Genomic DNA, 12,656 nt, shown 5'->3' on the forward strand with positions numbered 1-12,656 from the left:
AAATCCTTCAAACGAAGCAACAAAATGGGAGCCATTATAAATGAGATGTTTGGAAATAATTAAAAATAGACAAATCACATTAGAAGAAGGAAATTGCCATCTTTTCAATTCTAAGAAGTGCACATTGCAATAGAAATTGTAATAATACGCACTTTGGTCCCATTATGGCAAATAAGAATAGCACATGCGTTCTTACAACGATGGAAAAACAAAGATAGATGATTACAAAAATTAATTTACAACGATGTCATTCATGTTACAAAGGACCACTATCCAAGGGTTGTTGGAAGAAAACTTGTATGAGTAAAAGCGTAAGAGATTAAGAGGTGGTCAAGTTAAGTATCACATATAATTATTCGCATCACATTCAAACTCGTCATTTCCACAATTTAAATACACTTTTTGTTACATGCCATCTCCCTTTCACCATGAAGTGACAGATGTGTTCTTTTTTTCCAAATATAATGTGGTGTATACAGAGCAAGACAGCTTTATCTCTTGGTGACCTTAGAGCATATATACCACATCAAGCAAAATGTCATGCTGAGTTTAAACTGCTACATCACCAAGGAGATTCAATTCGAAATCATTTACCCATCGTTCTTGTTCTGCAGAAGTGGGCATTCCCAAGTCGTAACAATGATACCTCCATAAGTCTGAAGGCATTGCGCCATCTAAACCAGGTTAGAATGATGGAAAACCTGGAACTCAACAAAACAAAAGGCTGAAGAGCCATCACAAAAATATCTAATCATGCGAGTACAGTAAAAAAAAAAGTTAGTAAGAGAGATTAAATTACCAATCTTATATCATATATTTGAGTGCATTGTGATAAAGACATCGATATTCAAAATTTGTGAGTCGGTGATGTGTTTATAACCACAAACTGTTATCTGTTTTATTTTTATGAAAAACTAAATCTAAATTTCCTTATATTCTTTTTCTTCTTCTTCTTCTGAAAACCCTCTTTACCTTCAAATCAAGAGTTGTTTCTGATATCTTTATATTCAGATTAATGGCCTCATATGGCATAAATAATAACTGAGCTAGTAACCTGGTCAAGAACTGGTATCAACGTATAACACCGGCCAACAACTAAACTTTATCTATGACTCCAGTTTAGTGTTTTAAAACTCTATGATAGCCCGTGAGTGATCTTCCATGACAATTTATCGATATTCGTGGTCCCCTATAAGTGTTACATCTAACTCCTCTATTTTCGTACATGATATGGTTGCGCAACCAAATATTATTTAAGTAGGGAACATGGTGGGTTATATAAAAAAACAAAAACACAATTGTTAAATGGAAAGACATTCACCTTTTTATACTTTACAATGGTAGATCCGGCCAGTTTCCTTAAACCGTTCTTTATAATGGGTTTACCCAATTTTCCTGTAACACCTTGCTCCATATGGTAGACTACAGATATTTTTCAAACTGTAGGTATTTTATCATACTCAGTTTGAAGCATATATGAGCACCACATCTCCTCCTGTGAGAAACTTTTCTTCATTACTACTACATCTCAGAGGAAACAGAAACTACTTAAAAAATGCTCTGCATTCAGCAATTCGGAAGACATAGCTAACTAATCCTAAAATACATATGATAATATATACTGTAGTTTCACCAAATCAAATGGAAAACAATGATCAGAATAAATTGGAATGAAAAAATAAGGCCAACACACACGATCCCGTTATCAAACATAATGGAGGAGGAAGCTGAGAGGTGGGGAAGTCCCTAAATCACAGTGAAGATATCAGAATAGCTATCCATCTAATGAACCTAGCCAAGGTCAAGCAGTCCTTAAGTTCACAATGTTGTGAAGTTTTTCAACATGTCTGGTGATTACGCAAAACAAAGATCACATATATCTACAGTTCGGTAATTTCTTGTGCATGACTTGAAGAGAATCACTAAAGCAACATGCATCAACAACATCTATCATGTCCTTTTTTCTATGGCTCTTGTATCCATTTTTTATGATCTGCAGTCTAACACACAAAAAAAACGTTAAATGTGGGAGAAGAAAACCTAACACTAAAACTAACACCATCACTATCAATAAAATATAATAAAACCGGAGAAGTATAGACCATATATAAAACCATAGGATTTTTTACAATTTTTTTTGAGATTTGAAACAGAGCACATACCAAAATTTGTTGTTTCAGATTTCAGAAGGAAACAAAAACTGTAAAATAGAGAAGCAATTCTTTTCTGTGAATAACATGATACCTTACAAAAAGATGTTGTTGCCCTCACCATTTCTTTTGAATCTGAAATGTTTCTGCCTTCACCAGTTTTGAACTTCCAATGATGAACATGATACTGCGCAAACAGATGTTTCTGCCCTCACCAATCGCAAACCTTCGTTCATTTATAAATTGGTCAAATGTACATGCATAATATTAAATTGCGGATTGAGTACCTAAGCAACAATATAATTGCTTGTCTATATCCATGGTTGGTCGGGAAGAATACATTAAGAAAACCACTTCCTTTTATTTAACAGAACTTGTAAATTCTTATAAAAAAGAGAGTGTGGCTTGAAAGATAGCAAAAGCTAGTGTCTCTAACTACCCCCCAGAAAATGGCCTTGTGCCTCCTGAATACCGCGTCACTGGTTTTTTGCTAATAAATGACAGCTATTAAAGCAGCAAGAATTAACAATCCAAAAACCATATAACAATAACCACTGAACCAAATTTAGATTTTGTACATGTTTCCTCATTCACCCTTTTGACGCTAAAGCCATCTTGAGCTCCACATTATCCTGTCCACCAACCAATTCTGGCAAGAGTCCGGTAGCAAACTGTATTTTTCCTGGACATGTAAGCATTTCATCATTTCTTAATTAACAGAGTATGATATATGCCACTGATCTACCTAACCTGATAAATGCTGAAGTTTCCGTAGATTAATTTGTGTTCTGGATGGGACATTTTTGTTGAACATGTAAAAAACATTATATTAGTCTACAATGTTTCTGTTATTGTGGGGTATCAAAACCTCTGCAGCTGAACTGTAATCTAGTATTAGGGCATCAGAATGTTAAACGGAAAAAAATACACCAAATCTATTAACAAATCATGTACAATCTGCGACATCAGATGAACAACCCAACAAAATTTGGACACAATAATTTACCTGCATTTCAGGGTGTAAGAACAGTGAAGTGGAAGGTCAGTAGTATATATACAGGATCCTTCTTAGGCATGTCTTATGGTTGACGGGTGTGTATATCAATTAAGATCAGTTGGTTTGGTGTCTTATGGTTTTTAGTCCAGGAATAAGAGGATGAAGTGAGCAAAGGACTGAAAGGATGGTGCAGAGGATGACCATCAATACATGACTGAAAGTGGTGGTGTAAATTAACAACTTCCTCTGCCATGTACATGATTAAGCAGATTTTAATGAAAATTAACACAACCCCAATTCGAAAACACCTATAATCAACTAAAGAGAACCCATATCTCAAAAGCCAAGAAAATACTAACCATCTTGCATATTGACAAGAAATCCAAGACAATACTTTGGAACATACCTTCATTAGCTAAAATAATAGACCACCAGGAATTGGTGTACCCTAGATAGCATGATACAAATTATTTTTGAAGCATTATCACAAATAGTTCATCCTAAAAATCAAGAATACAAATAAAAGTAATGAAAAACTTACAACTTATATAGAAAGGAGTTGCTTCCATTGAGTTTGCATCATCTGGAACAAAACAAAACCCACAAAAATTAGGGAATGTAGTCATTCACAAATTGAATTTTTAACATTTGTAAAGAAGAATTGAAAAAAGAAACCTAAAAGCTGGGAGGTTTTGGTTGCAGAAGTGAATCTAACCGAAAGCCTAAAAAGAAGAAACCATTTTGAAATCTCATATCTGTTACAGTCAACGAAACATTCATTGGATCGAGTTACAGTTATCGAAACATTCATTGCGGTGAGTTAATCGGAAGAGAAATTGAAAGGACTGGTTTCAAATATGCGTTACGTTTTTTCTCCAAAGGTTCGAGCTAAATATTATCCAAAATGTAAATATCCTCGAAATCTCAAAACCTACGATCTAGGATCAATCTATGTCGTGTTTTTTTTAGAGTATCTCCAAAAGAGGATAGATTTATTTATTTTTAGTGACACATGGGATTTTAGATCCCTGTTTGTCATAAATTCATCTCCAACAACAGGGCCCTACAAGTTAGGAGGGGTCAATTATTAAATATAAAGGTGTTCAAGAAAGTGTTACCTACGCCTCCGGTTGCACCTCCACGTCATGTTTTTAAGTACTTTTCTTTTAATTCTAAGGGTTGAAATTCTCACTGTTGGTAATGGTATTTTAAATATGAGGTCCTATATTTACTCTATGTATAGACCCTATAAATAAAAGGACTAAATTAAAAATTCACATAGGATTTTTTTGCAACTTCTCTTGGAGATGCTCTTATGTGTCAGAAATGTGGATATCCGTCCATATAGAAAAATATCACTGACCCTTATAATATAGATTTTATATATGCTTTTTGTTTCATGTCCCTTATTTCTGATTTGTTTGTGAGAATTGTTTTTTACGTATCTTAATCCCTGGATTCCAAACGTTGGAAGTATCCAAGGTGCGAGATAATTACTCATAAAGAAACAATACTCCAAGAAATACCGGATGAGATGGAAGAAGTAGAGTTGAAAGTAGAAGAATAAGTACACAACCAGAAAAAGAACAAGAGGTTCTATTTGAACATCAAGAAGAAGAAGCAATAGGCGATCGTCTACTCAAGGACTTGGCTTCTCACAAGCTTGATACACAACAATGGTGTATGCAAACTACATTAACCTTCGAGATCCAGTTGGGGTTGATTACAGAGATGTCAAAGTTCCATGGTATGGTGAATGAAGATCCAAACAAGAATCTTATGGACTTCTACAACATTATCAGAGCCATGCTTCTGTGGTATGGTGAATGGATATACAAACGAGTATCTTATACTCCATTGTCAAACAAGATGGAGGGATGTTGAAAACTTTTCCATTTTCTTTGGTAGAAACCGCTAAGGAATGCTACTCAAACTCACAAAGACATTTTTGAGGTGAAGCAAAAAGATGGGAAAATTTTGTATAAATGTTAGGTGAGGTACAAGAGATTGGTGGCAAGTTGTCCTCGTCACCAATTCAGTGACGCAGTCATAATCCAATAGTTTTATGAAGGACTCCAAGCACGTAATAGGAATCTCCTTGACCCTGCGGGTGGTGGTGGAATAGTGAACAAGACGGTGGCACAAGGTAGAGCGTTGGTTGAAAATATGGCAGAAAACTCTCAACAATTCTTAGGTCGTGGTTCAGATGTACTTCTTAAGAGAATAAATAAAGTAAGCGAGGTCACGGACTTCGTCAACAAATGGGTACCATGGCATTAGTGATGGAACAAATTGCAGTCTCAGTAGTGCCAACTTCTCCTCAAGTTCATGAAGACATCAATGAACAAGATAATGTGGTCTTTTCAAATCAACAAAGACATTATGATCCCTACTCCAACACTTACAATCCTGGAAGGAGAGACCACCCCAAATTTAGCTACGTCAACAAGCAAGATACGGTTCAACAACTTACGTTCAACCGTATTAATGAGCTTAAAAAACAACTCCATCCACAACAACATACTCAAAATCAGGATTCTGATATCGATACCAAGCTCAATACCATGATGCAAGATATTACATCTATGTTTCAACAAAATCAACAAGAGATCAAGAGCTTAATAAAGGATTTGTAGACACAAATAGGCTCATTGGCTATTGAGTTGAATCAACTGAAAGCACAACATAGTGGGAAACTCCCTTCTCAACCTCTTAACCCAAGACAGGGTGTCAATGTTATTACATTGAGAAGTGGTACAACTTGTGCAACCTAAAATTACAGATACGGGTGATACGAAGATCTTAAGTTACTTTGCTTCAACTACTTGTAGTGAACTAAATGATGTTCACCCTAGCATACCTTGATTGTATTGAAAGTGCATCCTCACCAAGAAAGACCATAATATGAAACATGGTGAGGAAGGCACAAGAACTAGGGTGCGCGTATTATATTGGGTAAGATGTTTAATATCTGGTAAAATTATAGGACTTCATATTTGGATTTTTCTAAAATAGTATGTCTATAAAATTGATCAAGTTTTATGATTCTATTATATAGTAGATGCCATGATCTATCACAACCAAAAATATTATTTTTACGCTCATATTTTAGCTAAGTGATTTGTCGGAAATCCGAGTATCATCATGATTAATTGTTTAAGCCAATGTAGTCAATCTCGGATCTCGGCCCGTCTCGGCTGGGATCGAGACACTGGTACAACAAGATTTCGGTGAAATTCTCGGTAAAATCTCGTCCCAAATTATATACCGTACACGTTATATTACTTATGTATACAGCTTATCCACGATATGAATTCTAGCCCATTCGTTTGCCACCCTCTTCCCTAATAGTGCACGGATCCGATATCTATAAAAACCTTTTTTATCTGGTGAATACCCCGTAATCATTTTCACGCAACTTCTTTGTATGTTCCCTAAATAATTTCAGAACACGACTTAGTTGTATTCCTAAAAGACAAAAGTCGATAATCGAATAAATCCATTCCAACAATAGCTTTGTACTTTCAAATAAAATTAAGCATTACCTTTATACCATATTTTTCATCTCCGAATGAAAGATTGTGATCATACAAATCATAAGTATATCGACAATACTGAGCAATGATTTCAAAAACCCTGAAAGTTCAACAATGTAAAAACCATAATAATGAATCATCAAAATAGAACCCATAAGACTATCTATTCACATCTATATCAAACACTCATCCAAACCCATATTTAATCCAAGACACCAAACCCACTCAACCTCGGTTTCAAAAGGAACCCCTATTTCAATAAAAATATTATCGTCTGTTTCATCAAAATATATCATGCTTCCAAAAAAAAAAAAAAAAAGAGAACATGGAAATATCAAATTCTCTAAATATACTCGATATATATGTGGGATATTTTTAATTACTAGAACGAGATTTCCGTTCCAATCTCGGTTATACCTCGGTTGAGTTAAACGATATTTCTGTTGAAATCTCTTCTCGGCGAGATTGTAAAACTTGTTCACTCTTTAGACGATACCGAGAATTTCGCCGGAATCTCGGCCGAGACAGCCGAGATCGACTATATTGGTTTAAACGTACACTTGAAGTTGAATACCCAATGTTTCTGAAAACAATAATTTACATCTCTTATACATGTTGGGTTATTTCTCCATAGATATGAATCCATGTCAACAGGTTATATTACCTGCTTGTGAGAATGGTTATGATTGTAGCTCTCCCAAGTGGTTGTCATAATTGTCTTATATGCACCTATAAATTGAAAAGAGTCAATATATTTTTAATTGACTCAAGGTGGTACCACACATCTAATAGTGAGTCCAAAATGATGAGGCGATGTGGTATAAACACATCTTATGCTCTTATGTAGAGTTTTGTCTGCCTATCTGACTCCTAAGAAAAAGATGTGAACATGATCTATGGGAATAGATACGTAACAAGATAATAAGGGTATTCACTTGGATATTCTATCTAATAACAATTTGGTATTTAAGCTTAGGTTACGATTTTTGGGTAGAACTTACAAGACATGATAATCATACATATTACGCGTACGCCTTTCATCATTAGTTAAGAGATAATGCAGCAAAGGTGAAGTATTATGATAGAAAAACCAATGTGGCTGATGATTCATATGTCTTGAGTATGATTCATGTCTAGATAACTTTATTTGTGTTCAAGTGCTTAAACATACAAGTTTTAAAAATAAAAATAAAAAGTCGACGACTTTTGGTTTTTGGTAGATACTGCAAAGAAGAAATTTCAAGTTCAAGCTTGTCCTGGCTAAACTCTCGAAATATGATTCAAGCAATGGATGTTCGTAGATCCTTAGCAATCTTAGTTAGAACAATTTATCGTTCACAAACTATTTTTGTATCAAGTTGATCATTTGGAAATTATCTAAGCAACAGTGGTACTGTCTATGGCTATTGGGAATGTTTCAATTGAATTATAAGTGATGTAAAATTTCTTGACACAAGGTAGCATACTTGTATGTATTACCTAGTCAGGTTTATTGCGCAAACTGTATAAGTATGCAAACCCTTTACATTTGATTTTGGGAATGCGAGTATGTTTGCTAACCCTTTACATGTGAGTTTGGGAATGTGGGTAGGTTTGCAAACCCATATGGCCTGACTTTACGAATTGCCAAAGGTCTGAAAACCCATTTTCAATCCTACCCAGTTCCTGATGGCAAAAGTTTACGAACTATTTTTATAACAGTGTTCGCTTTTGTTACAACTATATAGACACTTCTAAGCCAATTTTATGCACAAAATCACTTTGTATTCTGCTTCATTGTTTGAATCTTGAGTGTTAGTGAACACCGTTATTGTTTGCTCACTCACACCCCTCTTGGTTCATGGTCATTAATGACTTATATATATATATATATATATATATATATATATATATATATATGCATCTTTTTCTTTGCCAAGGAAATATTTTCACACACGTATGGTTGTTATTCTTGGCGTAATTCTTTGTGTAAAAGGTCAATTCTTCATCTAAGAGTAAACCAAATCTTGTTTTTACAAGTTTGTATCTTAGAAAAGATGATTGCAAAATTTGATATTTATGATTACATAGTGTGTATTTTTTGATTACCATGAGATAGTTCTATATTGTTTACAATACGATCCCATGAGAAAATTTTAGCGATTGATTCTAAGCTCGTCTCATTGTGGGATTGCTAAAATTCATATACAAATCCTTTTTTTACCAGCGAAAGGTCTTTTTTTTTTGTTCTCGTTGACAATGACAACAAATGGGGGAGAGTTCAACTTTGAACTTTTACTTAATTGTTATATCTTTGTGTGGAGTGGTGTTATGGAATTATAGAAGATGATTGTACATCTATCTCTCCTTGATGGAGATACTAAGTAGCGAAACTTAGTGGAATCGTCTTAAAATGTTGGTATGTTATCTTTAGTCTTGACTCTTTTGTGTAGTTCATTAAGATCCCTTTTCTTTCATCTTTGTCAATTTCTTGACAAAAAGAGTGAGTATTATTTATTAGTATGCTACTATAACATATGGCTTCTCCAAGCATTATGTAGGGGGTGAATTTTATGTTGTAGGTTACTACCTATAAAGAAAAAGAGACAAGTAAGGATTAAGGGGGACAACATATAACCGTAGTATTTCTTTGAAATCTGGGTATAGTGGAATTTGAAGTAGGTAAAAGTATTAGGCTTCGTCATAACAACTTGAGTTGATTGATTACTCGTAAGTTATTTATATGCTACGGATATCCAACAAGTACATAGTAATAAACATATACAACATCGAAGGCGTTGAAGATTTAAGAAATAAAAAAACATATTAGAATGAGCATAATTTTTTAAAGTTCATATGTAAAATAGTTTTGTCAATAAAATTGACAAAAGGGGGGAATGTTAGAGTATTGTTCCATTGAACCCACTGGCGTTGGTATGTCAAGTTAGTTGTCAAATTTAGATACCAAAACGCGTTCTTGATTTAGTATGCTAAAGTCAGTTCAGACTAGATTAGGTTTAAGAAGTAGAGTATAGAATCAAAGTTATCCTCGAAGACAGAAAATTGAAAACTCACAAAGAAATCTACAAAAAACTTCATTAAAGGTTAGTAATAAAATTGATTCTCTTGTTTATTTTACCTCTCTATGTATCGAAAACAAATGCTCACACTATGGAACAATTCCTATGACTGGAAATATTCATTTATGTATATACTTGAGGATATTTGAGACCAAGACTTTAATAAGAATAACATTTGTCCCTGGAAATGTCTCCATGTTGTAATGAGTGAAAATATAAATCTAATGAGTCAAGAATCACTCAATTCCGATTTATAACGAAGAAGTTATGAGTGATTTATTAAAGCAACACTCATGATGTGTGGGTAAGGATGATTTCGTGAACATACGCAAACTTTTAGCAACAGTTTGCGAAACAAAACCTTAAATACGTGGCTAAAAGTACAATTGGTGTTTCCTTTCCTAGACAAGGGATCTTTGTTTCTAAGCAACCTAGCTTTGATCATTCACTACAAATAGAGATTTCATGTACACATAAATCATCCCTTGGAAAATTGTGTATGAGTTGCATAAGGTTGTTTTCCACATTTTTGTTCTTCACGAACAAGAGTGACATTATGAAGACTTTATATTGGGATCGTAAAGCATAGGAAAGTCATCTTCTTTGATAGTTACAGAGCCTATATCTAGGTGTTTTTCATAAACCCTATATTTTATATATCAAGATATCTCTAGATCATTTCTAGGTGACCTTATGGGGAAATATCAATTAGGTTATGGAACGTGTAAACCCTAATTATATATATTGAGGAGCATCTTCTAAAGATAACTAACATTCTGCTAGAAGATTTTCAAGAGCAATTCCTAAATAAAATCAGCGTTCTGCTAGGAGTTTTACAAGTGCACGAATACGAATGATGCGGTTACTATATCTAGTTTGAAATTTGGTAGTGGGTAATCGGTATAACAACTTAAATAAGTGTGCGATCAATCTAGACTATGTCTCGGGGTTTTTCTACAAGATTGTAGTTTTCTCGTTAACAAAAAATTCTGGTGGTTGTGTTATTTCTTTTTTCCATTATATAGTTTATATTTATAATTGAAATACCACATGTTATATGTAATTAAACCTATATAGTATTAACTCGACTGAAAGGAACCTAAAAGACCCGTTCTTGTTGAATTTGTATCTTGAGATATAGATTATAATACTTGTCCTTGTTGGAATTCACTTCATGTACAGTTTGGGTATATACTAAGTTTACCTTGTTAAAACAATCTTATATACAGTTTTGTAACCGAATGTATATATTATACAAGGATTTTCCATATAGTTTCACGAACGAAAAAGATGGTGGTGTACTAGTTACAAAATGTAGTATTTAGTCTCCCTGTCCACTATATATCTCTCTTCCAAATTCCTGCATTAGTTGAAAATGAAATGTTACATATTATGAAACTTTTTATGGGGTTCAACTAATAGTTGCAAAAAGAAATGTCGCGTGAGTTGGAAGAAAATTTGTCTAAACAAATAGAAAGGTATCAAAAAGTTGGGATTAGTCAACAAGGCTCTGGATGCTAAATGATGTTGGAGATATAGAAAAAAGATAAATGTTTTATGGATAACTATCGTATAACATAAGTTTGGGGAAACATCGATGCTCTAATTTATAGTGATTTTTTTAAACATGTAGTAAGAGCTTATGGTCTGGGATTCTTAAATAAAGTACATAATGGCAATATAGTTCTTTCTAGAAAAACAAACAGGTAGGTGCCCATATTATGGCAGAACTTTTTTCTTCTCTTTATAGACTTTCAAGAAACAAGCATGCAACTTTAAAATAAACGGTGATTTATACAGAAAATGTGCCTGCCTGAGATTTTGACTTTCCTAAAACTCTCAGAGGTGGTTTTTAGTAGCTGAACTTTTGCAGCTGATCAATAATCCTAACTTTTAAGAAGCTAATGGAAATTATTTGACTTGGATTCTAAGTAATAGTATCGTTGTTAAGTCTTTCGTTAATGCCATGGAGGATAATGACTTGCTCAGATTCCCATACAAGTGTATAGTTAATTGTTGAAATCGCTCCTCGGTCTTACTCGATTGGCGATGAGCAATGACTTCAGATTCGGAATTCGTCGAAACTCGGCCTAATACTTGGAACCTATTTAGTAGAGACTTATATATTGTTATTCATGAACCATGACTTGCACCTAGTTAAAATTAAAATTTTATTATCATGTAATCAAGTGTGTAACATTGTTAATTGATCATGTTTATCATGTTTTTAGGTTTCTACATTAGATAACTCTCATATGAGGGGTTATGAAATTTTTTTCTTTTCTGATTTTGGTGCATACAAGGCCAACTCAGAAAAATTGTCAACTCGTCTTGCTCAAAAATTGGTCCAGGTCGGAAAAATCGTCCGCCTTGATCGCCAAAAATTGGAAACGGAAATCGCATAGGTCATATAGCGAGTAGCGATTACTTGGCGGGTAATCGGCCGATGAGAGAGATTTTCGACTGCACTACTACATATCGAATCCAAGAATTCTACAAAAAGAAATCTTATTTACCACTTGATTCTTATATTACCATGCAACTCCCACTTTAGATTTTCTTAAAAAAATTAATGACCGCATTATGTGTAAAATGGCAGGAGAATCAGATAATCATTTGTTTTTGCATCGCAAAGAAACAGGAAGTTATGAAATTTATTTTTCAACAATTTTAAGATATGGTTTGGGCTGTAAACAGAAAATTTTGTGTTGACATATATAAGGATATACGTGAGTGCTAACATTTTCTTATACTTAAATGTTAACATTTCATCTCGGGATGTATGTAAATGTTAGTATTTCCCTAGTTTTATTTTCTCTGAAAATTCAAGCTCAGGTTCTTTGATAGATTTTTTTTTTTTCAAAATCATATTCTTGATTATTTTCTTCCTTCATTGGACTTCTGTTGTGAGTAT

At 33.8% G+C, this 12,656-nt stretch overlaps 1 long non-coding RNA gene across 8 annotated transcripts; it reads right to left on the bottom strand.

Moving 5' to 3' along the window:
* Window positions 1–330: 330 nt before the first annotated feature.
* Window positions 331–4,034, bottom strand: LOC113298594. 8 transcript variants are annotated; one of them, XR_003334289.1, is made up of 5 exons: window positions 3,823–4,034; window positions 3,689–3,730; window positions 3,554–3,595; window positions 2,245–2,832; window positions 331–1,495 (listed from the first exon to the last, which is right to left on the bottom strand). It is a non-coding gene; the product is annotated as an uncharacterized LOC113298594 (long non-coding RNA). The 8 variants fall into 8 exon arrangements; XR_003334290.1 differs by having other exon boundaries at window positions 331–656; window positions 1,322–1,495; window positions 2,245–3,595; XR_003334287.1 differs by having other exon boundaries at window positions 331–701; window positions 1,322–1,495; window positions 2,245–3,595.
* Between the last annotated feature and the right edge of the window lie 8,622 nt (window positions 4,035–12,656).

Source organism: Papaver somniferum, chromosome 7 (genome assembly GCF_003573695.1).
Source record: "Papaver somniferum cultivar HN1 chromosome 7, ASM357369v1, whole genome shotgun sequence".
NCBI lineage: Eukaryota > Viridiplantae > Streptophyta > Magnoliopsida > Ranunculales > Papaveraceae > Papaver > Papaver somniferum.